The sequence below is a fragment of the Odocoileus virginianus genome, chromosome 6, assembly GCF_023699985.2.
Source record: "Odocoileus virginianus isolate 20LAN1187 ecotype Illinois chromosome 6, Ovbor_1.2, whole genome shotgun sequence".
Classification (NCBI taxonomy): domain Eukaryota; kingdom Metazoa; phylum Chordata; class Mammalia; order Artiodactyla; family Cervidae; genus Odocoileus; species Odocoileus virginianus.
This window is the reverse complement of record NC_069679.1, coordinates 15,523,819-15,544,832: the sequence shown is the minus strand read 5'-3', so window position 1 is coordinate 15,544,832 and position 21,014 is coordinate 15,523,819.

The following is a 21,014-nucleotide window of genomic DNA, read 5'->3' as shown; positions in this document are numbered from 1 at the left end:
AGGACGATATTCCGTGGAATTTTACAAACCCAACCAAATGCTGAAACTCACCATCTCAGCCTTGACACTGAGTGACTCGGCCACCTATTTCTGTGCTGTCAGAGAGTTCCACGGTGAGGGTAGTGACAGGAAGCGCCTTACAAAAACCCCCAGGGCTCGGCACGAGACAGCCACCTGCTCCAGGAGAAGACAACCCACAGAACAGGAAGAGGGAAGACACAGGCATGATGGGTGGTTCTGCTGGATCTAGAGAGAAGCTAATGAATGTTCTCAAACCAATCTTCCCACATTTGGTATAAAAGAAAGAGTCGTGGTTACAAGACCCCAGCCTCCAGAGCATTTTCATCTCTGTGTCTGGTGTCTAAGTACAGCCCATCAAGGTATGCCGCTGTCATTTCTGCTTGCCCAACATCCACACCCCTTTTCTGGTGACAGCACCTTGATCTTCTCTGGATAAACAAGCTTCCTCTCCTCCTAGGCCTCCCAGGTGGTGTAGTGGTTAAGAATCCGCCTGCCAACGCAGGAGTCACAAGAGATGTGGGTTGGATCCCTGGGCCGGGAAGATCTTCTGGAGCAGCAAGTGGCAACCCACGCCAGTATTCTTGCCTGGAAAATCCCATGGACAGAGGAGCCCTGTGAGCTACAGTCCATGGGGCCACAAAGAGTCAGGCCTGACTGAGCACAAGCAAACACACATGCCTCCTTCTACCCCATGTGTGGGTTTGGATAAAGCTGACCCCATCCTTGGATGCCCTGACCAGTTAGCATAGTTCATCTCGTTGACCACAATGATTGGTTCAAGGATGCACACATGATCCAAGCCCACATCCCAAATTTAAGACGGAACTTTTGGGAATGCTGCTGAAGATTAAGAGGTTAGGATGTTGTTAAAAAGCAATAACAAGCCCCAAGTGGAATCATTTGCCCCATCTCCCACAAAAGCAAATCAAGACTCAATTGTAGTTTCAACCTATTCCAGAAACATGACCTTTAAAACAGTCAGTCTGAAATTTCCTGATTAATACCAGTGAGGCTATCTGTGATAAAAACCCTGCTGTTCCCTTTCCCCATGAGAAAATGGTCCTGGACTGAAACCATCTTTTTTTTTTCCTTTTGCTAATACCTCTTGTCCCTCCTTCCTTCTGCCTATAAAAACCTTTTACTTTGTACAACCCCATGTTTTGCTACATGGGATGCTGCCTGATTCATGAATCATTGAAAAAAACCAATTAGATCTTCAGATTTACCCAGGTAAAATTTTTTTTAAACAATGTAAACCTAGAGCTTCCAGAAACTCTCTTGCCATCAAAAGAGAAGAGCATGATCTTGAAAGAAGTGAAACTGAGCTACTGAAACATTGTTTGAGGCCCTGGACTCTGCTGTGATTAGAGAAGATCTATCTGGAATTTTCAATTGAACAATTCAGCTACCTGAGCTTGTGTTCCACCAGAAGCGGACAAGGATTCAAGTGCAAGTGGTTTAGTTAGGAAGTGATCCCAGGATGCATGGTGTGAGCTCTAGGGAGAGTGACAGGAAGGGAGTGAGCCAGTAAAGAGTGTGTGTTGTCAGGCCATCTGCCATTGGGCACCAGTTGTTTAATCTTGCCAGGGAATCTTCTGGGAACCAGCGCAAAGCACCTATCTCTGCTTATCTCAACTGGGGACAAAGGAGCTAGGATACTGATACCCCAATCCTGTGTGTCTTTGACAGAGAACAGCTCCAGCGGATGAGGGTGTTAACTCCCCAGCACTGAAATCTGCCAAACTCAAGTGTTGGCAGAAGGAAGTGGGCAGTGTGCACTTTGAAATGATAAACATAAGGGAGTGAAGGTGGGATGCCAACAATGTGACACAATTAATCTCTTTTTGATGTAAGCTATTATGAGTTGAGTTTTCCATTGTTAATATTTTCAACCAAAAGAGATAACAAAAAACACTAATAAAGACAGTCATGAGGTAAAATGAACTAAGGAAGCAAAATACTTCAAAATAACTTTTTAGAACTGTTGATGTGCTACAGTTCAGAAAGGATCCTGTCAAGGAGAGGAAATTCCCCCTCTACCCTCCTTGAGTTCCTGTGGTTGGACTTGTAATAAAATTGACACAAGAAAGACTAACAGGGAAAAAAAGAAATATATTTTAATTTGTGCACACAGAGTTCTCTTGGAAAGGGTACCTAAGAAGTGGCCAAAGCAGGCATCTTTTATACTTTTCATTAGTAATTGTCAAATGCTCAATTAGTGAAAAATCTAAACAGAGTCTGGGCTTGGGGTAGTGAGGTAAAGTAGTAACAAAGTTTGTTTATACAGATTTTTCTTCCAGATTCCCTATCTCTGGTGATAAGATGCAGGAAGGACACTTTTCACATAGAGGTTTATTTCCTACTTTCAGGGGGACAGAGGAGGGTCAGAATTTCCTTATTGCCTCAGCTATTTCTCAAACAGCTTCAATTCAAAAGAATCCGGATGCTACTACAGCATACTTTAGGGCAGCAGCCCTGAGCCCCAGCTCTTCAGTTCTTCAAACTGTTCCAATTAGATGGGTTGAACATCAACTCACATCACCCAGGGTGCTAAGGAAGAGGGACAGACACACAACACCTGTACCTGCATCACTACACTGTACACTTAACTGTTCTCTCACCTCCAGACCTTTCTAGCGCAGGGTCACCTTGCTGAGTGCTGTTCCACTCATCTCCCCACAGTGTCCCTCCCAAGAATCTTGCCGGCTCAAAAAGTTTGGATCCCCTGAAAGACTGTGTTATCCCCAGCTCCCAAATTCTGCTCCTGCTGTTTGCTTTTCCAGCAATACATTTCCTCCCCATTTCTACCTTTTGAGAGTCACCATCTTTCAAAACCGACTTCACATCTCTTCTTTGACATTCTTGAAAATGCTCCAGAAGGAGCAGGCCTGGATCCCATATTTTAGTTTCAAATACCATTTCTAATAAAAGGAACCAGAGATCCTTGGGAAAATGTCTGATTCTGAGGCTGGAACAGGGAATATGCGGGATAATCCTGGAGTATGTCATCATGCTTAACATATACACAAATCACAAAAACCAGTGCTAAGGCGATGTCAAAGGGACATAGGAACCAACTGAAGAATCTCCCTGTGGCCAAAGCTGGAACACTTCGAGCAATAAAATAAATTAAGCAGTATTAAGTAGCAACCTAAAGTAGAAAATAAATATCTAGAGTCATTGATATGCATAAACTATTTCAAAAGTAAATGAGGGAAAATAGACAAATATCCCAAGCTGAAGAATTTCAAATGGTTTATGTAGACACTCCATACTCCATAAAGTGGAGCATAACTCCCCACTCCCTAAGTGTGAGATGCACGTAGTGACTTCCTTCAAGAGGACAGTTAGAAAAGGCAGGAAAAGAGTAACTGGGTAGAAGAGAAAACTTAACAAACACTATCTCAGCCACGTAGTCATGTTCAACATCAACAGAAATAAGTCGTGATGATAACAGGTCCCCTTGATATGAAATGATAAGAAGTGGCACTTTACCTCTGTGGTCTTCCTTCCCAAAACCCATAACCCCAGTCTAATCATGAGGAAATTATCAAAGAACTCCTAAGTGAGGTAATTCTATGAAATACCTGGTTAATACTCCTCAAAACTCCTGTTGTTGCTGTTCAGTCCCTAAGTCATGTCCGCTCTTTGTAACCCCATGGACTGCAGCACGCCAGGCTTCCTTGTCCTCCACTAAAAACTCAAAACTACCCAGGTCATCAAAAATGAGAAAAGTCTGAGAAATTGTCACAACCAAGAGGAACCTGAGGAGACATGATGACTAAATGTAATGTGGCAGCCTCAATGGCATTTTGCAAACAGAAAAAAGACATGAGGTAAAATCTAAGTGAATCCAATAAAGTATGAACTTAACAACAATGTCTGTATTGGTTTATTATTTCCAGTACAGTTACCATTGGAAGATGTTAGTGAGAAGGGAAACTGGGGGTGGACTGTGTGGAAACTATGTGTACTATCTCTACAACTTTTCTGTAAATCTAAACTACTCTAAAATTTAAAGTTCACTTTAAAAACCTATAAAATTGTAGGTTTCATTTGACCTGATCTTTGTGGAGGGAAAATTATAATTTTATGTATAGCTGCATCATTATACATACATCAAAAAGTGTTGAACTGTCCTGTTGAGTACATATCCACCACCTACTTGTGGCTGTTGAACACTTGGATTGTAGCTAGTTCAAACTGAGATGTGCTCTAAATGTGAACTATACACCAGGCTTCAAAGATTTAGTATGAAAAGAAAAATCAGTGATTTTTTTTACATTGACTCCCTATTGAAATGATATTTTGGATTTACTGGGTTAAATAAAATATATTATCAAAATTAATTTTATTTCTTTATGCTCTCTTTTAATATGGCTACTAAAACATTTTAAGTTATGCATGGCTCACATTGTATTTCTGCTGATAGTAGTGGTCTAAAAGGATAGACATGAAATGTTAACAACAGTTACTCCTGGTAATAGGATTAAAAATAACTTTCTTAGCTTTCCTTTTTTCTAAATTTTTCTTCAATAAATATGCATTCTTTGTATAATAAAAAAATAGTGATAAAATGAAAAGATATGAAGAACTACTACACTGAAATGTCACACTAAATGATGAAAGCACCAACTAGAAATGTCAAACCAGAGTCCTTCCATTAATTAATTATTCATTCATTCATTTAAATGTACATATATTAAGTATATATGTGCAAGGCACTGGGACAATTGGTATAGAAGCACAGAAAAGATGAGCTATAATTATTTCCTTCAAGGAGTTCACAGTCTACTTGGGAAGTTAGGCTCATAAATATTTAAAATATTAGAACATAATGTGGTCAGTGATACACCTATGATGATTCTTGTAGAGTTAACTCTCCTCTCCTTCCTGCTTTAAATGCCGCTATTTTTTCTGGTTCCAACCTTAGTCTACTTCTCTGCCCACCCCATGATTTTAACTAATACTTATATACTCATGACTAATATACCTCTGACCTTGATGAGGCCATAGGTATAAGCTGGAAAAAAAAAAAATGACTAGTGTAGCAGAATTGGGATCCATAAAAATCTGAGCCACTTGCTAAGGCCATTTACCTGTACCTTCAAGAAATGCTCAAGCCCAATCTGTGTACACCACTCTCACTCTTATGCATGCCCAACTTTATAGTTTTATAGGTCAAACTCTATAGTTTTGTGTGTCTTGTGGAATAAAGAGGCAATCAATTCTCTGTGGAATAGAGTCAGGGTTGGAAAGTTGATATATTTCTAAGGTGAAACATTGAAAATATATTGCTGGTCCTCCCATATTTAAAAACTTATAAGATAAAATTAAATTAAATTACATTTGAAAGCATCAGGTAGTCTTTGCCAATAGGTATAGAGAGAGAAAAAATAATTTTTCAGTGTTGTTGTTCAGTTGCTAAGTCATGTCCTACTCATTGCAAACCCATGGACTGCAGCATGCCTGGCTTCCCTGTCCTTCACTATCTCCTGGAGTTTGCTCAAACTCATGTCCATTGAGTCAGTGATGCTATCTAACCATCTCATCTTCTGCCGTGCCCTTCTCTTCCTGCCCTCAATCTTTCCCAGCATTGGTATTTTCCAATGAGTCGACTCTTTGCATCAGGTGGCCAAACTATTGGAGCTTCAGCTTCAGAATCAGTCTTTCCAATGAACATTCAGGATTTATTTCCTTTAGGATTGACTGGCTGAATCTCCTTGCTGTCCAAATCAGATACCAAGGGATTTGCTGATTTATTCCACCAATGAAACCTTATTTGGAACAGCAGCTGCAATTGTATTCACTATCTGATAAAGTTTACAGTAATCCTTTGTCATTCTTCAAGAGCCATCTATCTTCTGCTCAGGCCAATTAGTTGAGTTGAGTGGAAATTGTCAACTCTGTATCTTTTAAGTCCTTTATGGAAGCACTAATTTTTGTAGTTTCTCCAGGAAAGCAGGATTACTTTGGATTTACTAGCTGGGAATTCAGAGGCAGTTCTAATATCTTCTAGTTGTCCTCACTTATCAGGTAACCAAAATAGTGACTCTAACATTTGCTGAGTGTGTCTTTTTCAATCAGACATTCTAGAACTTGGGAAATAACCATGGGGTGAGTTCCAAGCCCAGCTGCCTAGACAGTGAGATGGACCTGAACCAAAACACCATAACCATTCAGCCTCAATAAAATCCTACTCTGACAAGCAGACAAGAGTGGCAGATTGGGTTTTCAAGATTTAGTGTCATTTCAGAGCCAGTGTTTAGATATCCCCCAAAGTCTGGTTATTTCGCTGCTCCAAAGCACTATAACCTTGGCAAATGGTTGCAAGTCTTTGATGGGAAAGGAAAGAGAAAAAACTTGCAGTATAAACTTCTGGTCATGTAAATATAAATTAGAAAAACTGTAATTCTTTCTACATGTATGATATCTCATTATTTTTTACCTGTCAAATCTTGAATCTAGTTACAGGTATAGAAGCAATGAAAGGTGCTGAAGGTGGATCTTCAGGAGTTTCAGCATTTCCCCACAGGAGAGGAAGATCATCATAGGTTCTCCAAGCAAAAGGGTACCTTACTCCTCGCACAGGGGAGTAAAGTCTGCTTCCTCTAGCAAAGGAGACTGAGGGCCTCCCAGGGCCTTGGATTGATCAGAATCTGCCCACATGTTTCCATCTCAATACTCGGGGTCCTATCTCTACACCAATCAAGGCCCTAATTTTAACTACAGTAAGTACCCTACATTCGAACCTTCAAGTTGTAAACTTTCAAAGATACGAACATGCCTTCGCATATCCAGTCGTATAAGTTAGTTCCTGCCTGGCATACATTGTCATGTGCCTACATTCTCTGCAAGTGCTTTTGCGTACTTTAAGGGTAAAGCATCCGCCTGCAATGCGGGAGACCCAGGTTCAGTCCTTGAGATGGCAAGATCCCCTGGAGAAAGAAATGGCAACCCACTGAGAGACTTCACTTTCCTTTCCTTTTCACTGTATAGCGTACTGTATTTCAAGCCCAGGATATAGGAAGCAAGCGTAAAAGCAGAGGTGAGGTAACTGGTACTACTGTACTTTTCAAAGTCCCCTACTGTTAGATTAAAAATGTTATTTTTGTGATTTTTATGTATTATTTGTGTGCAAGGTGTTATAAACCTGTAACAATACAGTGTTACAGTCAATTATGACAGTTGAGTACCTAGGCTAACTTTGCTGGACTTATGAGTTAATTAGACTTACGAACATACTCTCAGAATGGAGCATGTTCGTACGTAGGGGGGTTACTGTATAATAGACTTTGAGTTAACTTGGTATTGTAATCCACCTGCTCATGACATTAGTCTTTGAGTTTGGTTTTCAGAAATGTCAGATACTGCAACAACAAGAAATAAGGATTTTTTTCACAGCTGTCACAGAAACTTTCTAGTTCTTTGCCTAAACCTTATGCTGAAATGTGTTGATATTACCCCAAATTCATTGTTTTCTTTCTCAAATTTCTCTATGTCACCCAGAAGCAATTCACATTCCTTACACTCTTTATTTCCGCTAAATTGTTCAATGATAAAAGCTACCTGGTAATTCAGCACTTCCTTCTGTAAGCACTTGATGGCAGGGACTATTAGCATCCCACTTACCAGTGGCAGTGGGATCACTACACCTAGCAAAATCAGGGAATTGATACCATCTCCCCATCCAGAAGGTTCTGTTTAACTGAATCAGTTCCAGACCAATAACTGTACTATTTAGGGTCAGCCAGGTTAGCAGAACCACTGTGAATGATACAGAATATAGGAGTAAGAATTCATTATAGTAATTAGACCTTACAAACACAGGAGGAGCTGGAGAAGGGAAGGTCTGGAAAAAGGGAGTCAGAGGATCGAAAGGGGGTCATTAAGTTACCTGCATGAAGCAGTAGCACAAAGGCACGGGCTGGGGCTTGAAGGAAAATCTAAGTACCTAAGCACTTTCAAAAGAAATCAGTCCTGAATATTCATTGGGAGGACTGATGCTGACACCGAAACTCCAACACTTTGGCCACCTAATGCGAAGAACCGACTTGTTGGAAAAGACCCCGATGCTGGGAAAGACTGAAGACAGGAGGAGAAGGAGACAACCGAGGATGAGATGGTTGGATGGCATCACTGACACTATGGACATGAGTTTGAGCAAACTCCGGGAGTTGGTGATGGACAGGGAGGCCTGGCATGCTGCAGTTCATGGGGTCACAAAGAGTCGGACACGACTGAGCAACTGAACTGACTGAGGCACTTTCAGCCACCAAAATGGGACTGTGAAGAGGAACTCATTGAGAAGTGTACAGCAAGCTGCTATCTCTTGGGTGGATCCACAGCCAGGCATCTGGTGATGTGCCTGGGGTAACTGTTGGTAGGCAGAGCCAAGAGCCAGAAAGATTAGCTGGCATAGAATGGAGGAGAAGAAGGACAAAGTGGGACTCCGCCTAGCACCCTGGCATCTATCACTGCACCTGACCACAGTGACCTTCTAAGAGTGTAATAGAAAAGAACAAACCTGACTCCATACTGGATCTGTTTTTCACTTGATCTTTGGTATTCTATTGTTTTTGCCACAAGTTAAAAATGTTGCCTATAACTTAAAATATACAGGATGGCCCATTCTCAAGGCTCTGACTTTAAAGTGTAACACTTTTCCACTCAAAGAAGATAAAAATCTGTAGAACTCAGAATAACTTCTGTCTTGTTGAAGGCTTATAGGAACATTGTGATTAGACATCTGTGGACAGTTAAAAGAACAAAGGACTCTACCACGAAGAAGCTTGCAGCAACCAACCACACCACCACCACTACCACCCCTCTTAGTATAAATGAAGCCCAAACTCTAACATGGGGAAGATGTTTCTTTGGAACACAAGTCCACCATCTTTGCAGTCTGCTGGCTTTCTGAATCAAGTCACTATTACTTGCCCCAACAGCTTATCTCTTGATTTACTGGCCTGTCATGTGATAAGCAGTATGAGCTTGGACTCAGTAACAGGAGGAGTTGTCACCGCTTCCCTTCTGCCTTCCAAACCTCATGCAACTTCGTCACACGCCCATTTCTAGTACAGAACTTCACACAGAAGAGGATTCTGGAAACACAGTTGTCAGAGTAGCTGTCCAGTACAAACCTGCACTCCTTATCTCAGATATCAGAAGACAGTCAGTATGGGCAGAAAGAAACGTAGAGAAGCCCCTGGGAGCTCTTTGGTGACCTTGTGACTGTGGATCACCTGTGATTTGGGGAATTCCTGAAGATGGCAGTCCAGGCCCACAGAGAACTTTCCTCTCAGAGATGCAAATGTCAGTGTGGATATACTGGGAGTCCTTCTGGAGACAGTGAGACTGAAAGAAACACTATAGGGTATGATGAACAAAAGGCTCGTTTCCTGTATGTGGCCTGGTCTTCCCGAAAGGGGGTGAACAGAAAAGGAGAGTGAACACAATTCCAGGGCCGTACAAATTCTAAAGTGCAGAGAACTTTATTCTGAACTATTTACACAAACAGTTCTTGCCTTTTATCAATTCGGGCAGGATCTCTGCAAATGAGAGAGAGACAGAGATGGAGTAGAAGATTCCTAATGCAGCTCAGTGAAAATGCTGTCCTCCTTTTGCACATCCTGGTTGCCCTGCTCAAAGTTCCAGCTGCCCCCATTTACAGAACAGTCACACTGCGATCCCCCCCATCACCTGCCTCCTGTGCCTACATTCTGTCCCAGGACCCCACCTCGTTACCTGCTGTGGACACTGGCCACAGTGGTAGAATCAGAGAACAGACACACACAAAATATGCAAAAGGAAACAGAGTTTCCAACATCAGGGCAATGTCCCCCAACTAGAGTACATAATGTTCTTTAAACATGTAGAAAAATAAACTCCATGTGCTTATTATTGCTCTTATACTAACTACAAAAATGCAAGTTAAACATGCAGAAAACTTTAAAACCAGTAAAACTTTAATGATTTTAATTTATGATGTTTTGCTAAACTAAATCATCAATTAGGAGCTGTATATATATATATATATAAATACCTGGACGAGAGCATGGCACCCCACTCCAGTACTCTTGCCTGGAGAATCCCATGGACAGAGGAGCCTGGCGGGTTACAGTCCATGGGGTCGCACAGAGTCAGACATGACTGCAGCGACATATAAATTCCTGGAGGAGGGCATGGCAACCCGATGCAATAGCCTTTCTTAGAAAACCCCAAGGACAGAGGAGCCTGTCAGGTTACAGTCCATAGGGTCTCAAAGAGTCGGACACGACAAGTGACTTAGCATGCGCGCTCGCACACACACACACACACACACACACACACACACACATATGCATGTTGGATTTTACTTATCAGTTTGATTCTTCTGATTTTCATCACTGTTAGTTTTCCTTTGTTCAAAAATAAATTCATGGACTCCCTGGTGGTCCAGTGGTTAAGAATCTGCCTTGCAATCCAGGGGATATCAATTCTATCTCTGGTCTGGGCAGATGCCACATGCCATGGGGCAACTAAGCCCATGTGCCACAACTACTGAGGCCACGCACTGAAACTACTGAAGCCCACAGGCCCAAAAGTCTGGGCTCTGCAACAAGAGAAGCTATCACAGCAAGCAGCCCACACACCACAACTAGAGAGTAGCCCTCATGCAGCAACACGACCCAGAGCAGCCTAAATAAATACATCAATATACATTATTCACTTGATGGGTTGATGAATTACTATGCACCAACAGTACAATTCATGGCAAATAGATGGGGAAAGACTGGAAACAGTGGCTGACTTTATTTTGGGGGGCTCTAAAATCACTGCAGATGGTGACTACACCCATGAAATTAAAAGACACTTACTCTTTGGAAGGAAGGTTATGATCAACCTAGACAGCATATTAAAAAGCAGAGACATTACTTTGCCAACAAAGGTCCGTCTAGTCAAGGCTATGATTTTTCCAGTGGTCATGTATGGATATGAGAGTTGGACTATAAAGAAAGCTGAGCGCTGAAGATTGATGCTTTTGAACTGTGGTGTTGGAGAAGACTCTTGAGAGTTCCTTGGATGCAAGGAGATGCAACTAGTCCATCCTAAAGAAAGTCAGTCCTGGGTGTTCACTGGAAGGACTGATGCTGAAGCTGAAACTCCAATACTTTGGCCACCTCATGCGAAGAGCTGACTCATCTGAAAAGACCCTGATGCTGGGAAAGCTTGAGGGCAGGAGAAGAGGATGACAGAGGATGAGATGGTTGGATGGCATCACCGACTCAATGGACATGAGTTTGGGTAAACTCCAGGAGTTGGTGATGGACAGGGAGGCCTGGTGTGCTGCAGTTCATGGGGTTGCAAAGAGTTGAACATGACTGAGAGACTTCACTTTCACTTTTCACTTTCATGCATTGGAGAAGGAAATGGCAACCCACTCCAGGGTTCTTGCCTGGAGAATCCCAGGGACGGCGGAGCCTGGTGGGCTGCCGTCTATGGGGTTGCACAGTCGGACACTGTTGACTGAAGCAACTCAGCAGCAGCAGCAGCAGCATACCTATTACTAAGCAACTGTAGCTAAATTGTTCATACAAAAGATGAACTGTGGGAGGGGGGATCGTGATGGGGAATACATGTAAAACCATGGCTGATTCTTGTCAATGTATGACAAAAACCACTACAATATTGTAAAGTAATTAGCCTCCAACTAATAAAAAAAAAAAGATGAACTGTATACAATATAGTCATGCAAATGGTGAATATGGAACCTGAGTTTTACATGCTTATAGCATTCAACTTGTGATAATTCCATTTACATAATTGTTTTCTATTCAAATTACCTGATCTCACTTGCCCTTCATTTAGTGCTAACATTACTGAAAAAGCAAAAGAGGGCATTGGAGTCTTGCAGTAGTATTGCTTATACGATCACCATAAGATAAGGCCCAATATGATTCAGTTACATTTTATAAGAAATATGTATTTTTTACAATCTTGCATATAATTCAAGGTTGATTTTCCCACAAGAAAAAAAATGGGGAATTAATTTATAAAACTAATATATCTACAACTCTGTAACATACTTCTGTTTTGATGATGCTCTTTATTTCCTTAGTACTATCTATAATATTTAGTAATTGCTCTTCTTTAAATTAATGATAAAGTGTATTAAGGCATTGTTGGGCTTTCTTCATGGCACCAAATTACAGCTAACATCTGTCTAAAACATACAAATTTTCAACATGAGTTTTCATACCAACACGAGTTTTTGTACCAACTCTTAGTAAATGCTAATATAAAAAGACATAAAACAATTTAAAAACTTTAGTGACTGTTAAAAATAGTAACATTAAAGAAACCAATATCTCTTCCAGCTATTTTAATAAAGCAAAAAGAACATAACATACTATTAATAACAGTGAATGTCTGGTTACTTCCTTCATGAGCTAAAGTGGCGCCACCATGTGGCAGGAGTGAAAAAAAGCCTAATTGTTTTAGTTCAACTGAAAGTTACGCAAATCTTAATTTATGTTTAGTAAGAACTACAATATTACAAGTTTTGCTCATAATATATATGGTTAATTAATTTTTATATCACGCCACTTAAATTTCACATAGTTTATGAAGCCCAGCTGAATGTTTTAGACTATCATTCTGTTGAAACACATTTTTAATTCTCATAAAAACATGAAGACCCATAAAAATTCCAGAGATATATATATTTCAAATGTGATAAATACAAAACATAAATAAATGTTTAAAAGCAATTTTTAAATAATCCCTATTACTGTTACAATTTCCATAGAGATCTTGGAAATGTCTTAAAATCAATGAAAATTTTGTCTCTGTAAAAAGAACATTATTCAAAAACAGGACAATAACTTAATCAAATGTGGAATACTATTTTTGTCACTACCATTTAAAATTGATAGGTTCTTTTCTTCCTAAATTTTTCAATCAGAAATTTAATTAGTCTAAATTTTTGCTATATTTAAGATATAATTTATTGCTTTGTTCACTTCTTTGTTAAACCAGCATAATGTAACCTGATTGTTAAAATTAGTTGCTCCTGGTTAGTCACTCAGTCATGTCCGACTCTTTGTGACCCCATGGACTGTAGCCCACCAGGCCCCTCTGTCTATGAGATTTTTCAGGTGATAATACTAGAGCGGGTTGCCATTTCCTTCTCCAGGGGATCTTTCTGACTCAGGAATCGAACTGGGGTGTCCTGGATTGCAGGCAGATTCTTTACCAGCTGAGCTACCAGGGAAGCTCTCCCAAAATTAGTTGTTAACCATATTATAACTTTTTAAATTCCCTAGGAAATTATCTAGTACTCAATATCACAGCTCATGGGAATAGGGTGACTACTGTTTTCCTTCAGCTATTTTGTATTTTACAAATTTTCCATATAAGAAATATACTAATTTTATGATAAAAATTGAAACTTCTGCAAGAATAAATGTTCATGTTAGAAAAGAAATAACAAAATTAGTTATTTAGAGTATAACATACAATAAACAAAAATTGACATACTATTTTACCCTGGTAGTGAGAAGAATAGGAGAGGCTGAGGTATCTTTCCTACCACAACACAAAAGACTGTGTTTATAAATATTAATATTGGAAATGAACATATTCTGTGATTCAGCAACTACTGGGTCCCAGCTTAGTATTACCCTTATTGTAAAAGAAAGCATGTACAAGACTGCAGCAATGTAGGGTCATAAGAAGCTGCAAATAACATAATCATATGACAACAAAGATATAATAAATTATGTTGTCTAATTTATTGTGTTGTCTAATTTACTCCATACAGTTAAAAATAATAAAGTGAATCTGTACAAAATAGCAGCTTCATTACCACTGAGTGGGAACAGCAAGTTGTAGAACAACGTATAGAGATTGATGCCATTTATGTTAGTAAAAATACTTGTACAATATAAACCCTGAATATCTCACAGTAAAAGGACAAAGTGCAAAGACAAAGTAAAAGTACAAAGACAAATTCCCTATTAATAGCAAAATTGGGAATGGAAATTACACTTGAGGGAGGGAGACAGTCAATGACAATTTGGACTTTCATTGCAATGCTTTAATTTTTATAACAAGAATGTTTGAGGAGATTCCCTGATGGTCCAATGGTGAAGACTCTGTGCTCCCAATGTAGGGGCCTGGATTAGATTCCTAATTGGGGAACAGATATCACATGCTGGGGGCTTCCCTCGTAGCTTAGTCGGTAAAGAATCTGCCTGCAATGCAGGAGACATGGGTTCAATTCCTGGATCAGGAAGATCCCCTGGAGAAGGAAATGGCAACCCACTCCAGTATTCTTGCCTGGAGAATCCCATGAACAGAGGAACCTTGCTGGCTACAGTCTATGGGGTCGCAAGAGTCGGACACGACTGAGTGACTTTCACTACTTCATTATTACTCACTATTACATGCTGCAACTAAAACCTGGCACAGTCAAATAAATAAAATAATTTTAAAAAAAGAATATTTGAGTATATTACTTGAATCATCAAATTTAAATTTTTAGAGTTTTCTTCTCTATCCCCATAGATGTACATTTCTATACATAGCAAATGACAAAATCTGCCTTTATTAGTGATTTTTAATGTCACTGACACTCTGCTAAACATTTTACATGCTTTACATTTAAACTTATCATTAACCTTATGATGCCAATTTTATTAATCCCCATTAAACATGATAAATATGATAAAACCAAGCCTCAAAGGGAATAGGTAAATTGTCCAAATTCACCAAATCCATAAGTGTTATAATCAGAATTTGAACTCAGGTAGCTGGCTCAGAGCTATAGTCTTAATGAAATTACTGTTTTGCACATTTCCTTGTAGAAGTGAATATACACAAATACATGTGCGCATGCACACACACACCTCTGCTATCCAGCCTCTTCTATATCTTCTATAATTATCTCTCTCTTGAAATGCACAGGTCGTTAGTATTTTCTTTCTATAACTTTCCACAGAAATGTCCTTGCTCAAGTGCTGAGTTGAGGTGATACCTTACAATATTGGTTGTTTCATATTTTGTGTTCCCGGTTACACTTCTCCCGTTAAAGTTCACAAGGTGACACCTGAATTTATTTCTTCCCTATCTGTTCCATTTGCTGTCTTCATTAGGATGAGCATATTCTACTCAGTCTTTTCCCAGTTTATTAAAATATTTTCCCTTCGCTTAAAAAGCTACAGAAAACATGTGTTCTCCAAGTGTCTTTGGGTAGCAGTAGGGTTTGCTGATGGCTAGAGGAAGCTCAAAGTTGAGTCACTGGTCATCTATCTATAGAGCCGAGGAAGCGCATGTTCTTCATGCGCTTCATGAACCAGAGGTGATCAGCACATCAGTGGCAAACTTAAAATATCTAAACTGGGATGAGATTCAGACTTAAAACCAAATGCCAGTGTATTTGCTCTTTTAGTCCCTGTCCAAGGCACTTCTTCCCTTGCTTATTATGATACTTTGGAAGCCAAATTATTGATAATAAACTTGTTTGCTGTGAATATGGGAAGCTAAACAGCTTGGGAGGGGGTTATTATATTTCTCCTTGTTGTTGTTGTTGTTTAGTCATTAAGTGGTGTCTGACTCTTAGCAACCCCGTGGGCTGTAGCCTGCCAGGTTCCTCTGTACGCGGGATTTCCCAGAGAAGAATACTGGAGTGGGTTGTCATTTCCCTCTTCAAAGGATCTTCCCAACCCAGGTATCAAACCCATGTGTCCGGCATTGGCAGGTGGATCCTTTACTGCGGAACCACCAGGGAAGCCCTGTATTTCCCTTAAGCTCTAACAAAACACCAGGAAGAATGTACCTCCCAACAAAAACACCTGGTAACTGGATTTTATATGCATTCATAGTTTTAACATCTCTTCCTCTGGATAGTGCCAGCTACTGTCCTCCTGCAGATTATTATTTCCTTAGGGACATAATGCTAGAGTCAGTTTGGAACCTAAATCATTTTTTCTGTGGCACTGGGAAGCATTGTGTCTCCTCCCTTTATACAGTAATTTAATTAGACAAATTTTCACAGTCTCTCACTATCAGCCTACAGTCCATCTACCTTCTCAAGCCTGTGAGAAGTCTTATCACACTAAGAAAAATGGTACCATATGTTATATCCAGAGTTCCTGCAGCACGTTAGCAGTGAGGATACACCTGTCAAAGCTGCTAGTAAAACCAACCCTAATCCAAGCCCCAAGTCAAGTCTTCTTCCCAATGTAGAAATATTCCTCCTATACCCAAATTGTGCCCACTCACTCTGAAACAGGAGAGAAAAGAAATCTCTTATGTAAAGGCAGTAAGCAAAACTATCAGGGATACATACAAATTCATAAACTTGAGTATATAAAGTGAAGAGATTTCTAAATATCCAAAATGCTTTTAAGGATTGATAACACATTCATAAAAAAGATCAATAATAAATATATTCATATGAGTTATATACATCAAATTTTAATGCACTTAATGTATAAAGAGTTCATATAAATGACTAAGAAGAACACTGGTTTGATGGATATATAAGCAAAAATGAGATAAAAAATAATACATAAATTGCTAATGAATATTTGAAAAACCCTAACATACTTAAAATTTTTAAATGCAGATGAAAACAACTATTACTCATATAAAAGCTTATCGATTTTAAAAAAGCAATCACAACTCAATGCTGATGAAATTCAGCACATTAAGAGCACTTACATTTATTGCTGCTATGACTACAAACTGAATCAATGTAACAGTAGCTTATTACAGTATTAGGTATTAAGACCTTTTAAAATGGTCATCCCTCTTATCTGAATAATTGGTAATCTATCTTTAAAAGAGTTATCTGAGCAGACTTTTTATAAGCTACAATATCCATTTAATGTTACTCGTGGTCCAAATAATTGGACATAATCTAAAAATCCAACATCAGATGAATGTTTAAGCAAATTAAGAAACATCTGCCAATAAAATACTATGCCTCCATCAAAAATTAGATTTTTAAGAGTTTTCAATCACACAGGGAAAAACGTATCACTCTAATATAAATGAAAAGCAGAAAATTGAAAATATAATGTGGTTTCAACAATGTAAGAAAATAAACTGACGAATAAAGACTAAAGGGAAAGATAACAAAATTAGAGTTACTGTCTCTGGTAGTGAGATTATGGATGATGTCCCTTTTCTTCTTCCTTATAATTATATATAATTCACAATTTTCCCTTCAGTGAACACATATAGTGATAAAAATCATCTAATAAAAGCATCTTCTAAATACTAGGTTATATGTCTTTAAAATATTTGTCGTTTCCCTTAAAGTGAGTTGCCTAACCTCTAGATCTAGATGTCTCTAGAACTCACATTCCTATATTCCAACCCAAATTTCTAAAATTTACTCCCTCTATGTAAATTAGAATGATCTTTTTTTTTCCTGAATTTAACTATTTCAAACTTCAAGTAAAGCTCTCTATGGTTTTTGTACAACAATACAAGCAATAAACATACTCTGATGAACCATTTTTATTCACAACTAAAAATAAGGCTTTCTTTCTAAACAAAGGGCAAGGGGAAAAGGATGTCTAACAGTGGCAGTCAGTGAGCAATCTAATCTGACCAAAGAATCACTATTTGGCCACTGTTCTCAAAGTACTGAGCTAAATGCATCATTCTGAATGCTTCTCTATACCAAGCACTCTACTAGGTCGTGAGGATTTGGGGAGTTCAAAATGAGCCAGACTTAGAGTCATAAACACTCATCCTGGGTTCCTGACTCTGAAAAGAAAAGACCAATAAAAAAGGGTTGCTTTACCAATAATTTCAGAACAAAATGGAATAATTGCAGACATTTCTAGAAGCAAACATCCACTGGAAAAAATTTACTGGTAGTAAACACTGTATACACCTTAAAAGCAGGGGGGAAAAAAAACAAATCATCCTAAAAACTGTAAAAAAAAAAAAAAAAAGAAAAAAAAAAAACCTCCTGCTCTGATAGTCCAGGAACCACTGTCCTTTCCCTAAGCAAGAGGGAGAAAGAGATGAAGACCAGACTGGCGAGCAGCAAACTTGGGTTCTGATCATGGCCCGGCGAGCTAATGATGAGATCTCAATACTTCTGGTCTCAGTTTCCCACACATGAAATGGGGGGTTGGACTAAAAGACTAAGTTTGCCCAGCTCTAACATCCTCTGCGCCTGGGAGGAGTTCCCTCCTGGCAGGCCCCTGGAGATACTCGGAAATGTTTGTTTTAGGAAACCCAGGGATCTCAGCAATGAACGAGAATATAGCTCCTCCAAGTACCATTTCAGAAAATCTGCAAGCATTTGGGGTCTTTAACATAATTAGTTGGCCCCTGAGCTCTTTTAACTTTAATATTTACACTAGGACAATCGGAAAGTGCTCATTAGTGTTTGAGCCAAAGCAATTCTAGTCTCTTTATTCATTCCAATGAGCTTCTTCTCCATTATCAAGAGAGGTAAAGGCCCAGAGGTTATCTGCCTAGCCAAAGCGGTTCTCATGTGGAAATAAATTTGAAAAGCATTTATGTGGACACTGTGAGAAATTTGTTCTTACAGCTAATGTCCAGAGGGCAAGGTCCAAATAAATAACTTCCGACAAGCCCTGCCCTGGCTCAGCCCAGAGCTGCCCACAGCTCCCAGAGGCGCCCAGTCAACTCATTCTCCAAATGCCAGAAAAAGAGAATGGGGAGTGATGGGAGGAGAGCTGGGGTGAACAACAGCAGCAAAGATCTCTCTCAAATTCTACCTCCTCAAAAGTTCGTATCAGGACCTCCCTGACTGTCCAGTGGTTACAGCTTCACCTTCCAACGTGGAGGGTGTAGGTTTGATCCCTGATTGGGAAGCTAAAATCCCACATGCCACGCAGCCAAAAAAATCAGAAAGTAAAACAGAAGCATTATTGTAACCAATTCAATAAAGGCTTTAAAAACAGTCCACATTAAAAAAAAAAAAATCTTAGAAAAGTCCAAGTCTTCCTTAAGACTGCACTTTCTTAGCTACTTTCTCTCTAATTGTGATGAGAGTCCCCAAAAGGAACACTCTCTCATGCAAGCTTGTGATATTTTCTAGTTCATTCCCAGTAAAGTTTGTCAAGGTTCCACATAGAATTCACCCAGGCTCGTGTGAGCTCTCACCTCCCTGCATCTGCTGTGATCTTAAGGAGGGCTGGGGGCACGCTGAGCTGCTGAGCTTGACATAAGTGCTGTCACCAAAAGGGGCATCTTCATGTATTGGGGGGAGGGAGGTTTCATCTCTCCTGCACGCTCTATCTGAGGCCTCGGGCACCTTCTGAAATATATGCCAGGGAACAAGCTGGTAAAGTCCAGCAAAGGTTTCTGAGGGTTCATTCATTCTTACACAGAAGGGAATTCTGCTGTGTGCTCTGAGCTCGCCACCGAGCTGTCCCCAGAGCCCGCAGTGGAGTGCTCACCAGCACCCTGAGATGAGGGGGGTGTTGCTCCTCTGAAATCCCAGGAAACAGCCAGACAGACAGCATGGCTGATCCACTTTGACATTTTCACTAACATCAAAAACCTAGCATGAGTTGCATTTGCAATTTTCCAGAATTCCTCATTTTAGGTCAAGACTGGCCTTACCTATAGATTAGTCACTTACATGGTAGGATTTGACACACACAGAAAACTTCTCCACTAAAAGGATAATATCCCCACCAACCTTCTGTGATTCTGCAATCTATCCATTAGTCACTCTCTGGAGTTCAGCTACTGACAGTGCAGGTTAAAATACAAATTTGTCACTTGGAGAAAAAGCATATGAAGGCATCCTCGACTATTAATGCCCCAGCACTGCTGGAATGCCAGACTAAGACATGTGTGTTAAAATCAACATACCAATAAATTAAGACTGACTTTATGTCACGTATGTTTAATTTATGAAAATGGTAGCACTATTTTTGGATCAATAAACGCATGACAGATCCTTGATATTCTATTAATAAAAACTAGTCTGAGGCTATAGTTTAACCTTTGAGATTAGTGTCAGGAGAGAGGGTTATCTCCCCTGCTGCCCTTGTTAGAAGCAGCACATTAGCACAGATTCCACATGGATCAGATTCAGTTTGTAATTAAGTATAAGCGGTGTGTGTGGTCCGAGAGAGTAGAAAACTCTGGCTTTGACTCTGTCTCTGTTACAAGATGCATGACCTTGATAAAACCATGGTAAGTAATGTGAGCCTCAGTTTCCTCTGCATAAAATTGAGATATGGAAAAGAAAGCTTTCTGTAAAATTCTGATTCAGTGATTCTCTATTAAAGAATCTTTCTCTTTCTGCCACTCATACTCACAAGGAGAAGAAGAGGCTGATGGTGCTGGCCCAGTACCCTCAACAGACCTGCACCTGAGCCACTGCGAGCCCTGAATCCGGGGCAGGCGTGTCACTTCTGTGTCTAATTGCTACTTGCCTGTCTGCAGGTGCTTGTTCACAGTGCCAATGATGTGATTGCTTCCTGGATAGAAAGGAATAAATCTCTGATGCTTTTGCACTGGTCCTTATGTCTGTCTGCTTTGTGTAGAACTATCTTGTTGATTCAGACTGGATGTTTCAATAAGGCAGAGTTACTTTCCATTCAATTGCCTGAAGATGGTGCCTAATAGAGAACCACACTCAAATGGATGGGGGCTAAATCATCAATATCATGATTGCGATGCCATGGTACTAAAGGAGAATTCTCACAAAAGAGACACATCCCTCTCTCACTGAATCACTAACTCCCATGTCCTATAAAAACAAAACCAAACTGCAGACATCACCACAAGAGACCCTGAGCACAGGGCACTGGTGACTAAATGCCACTTGTCAGTCGGGATGATACCAGTGAACTTTGCAACCAGGAATTTCCAATCCTGTGATTGTGGGGAAATTTCCAGCTCCAAAGGCCCCTGTGATTGTAGGGATTCCTACGACAGTAAGAACCAGCTCTGAGAAGCCCACTCCAGACTGGCCTGGAACAAGTGAGACCACCCAGCCC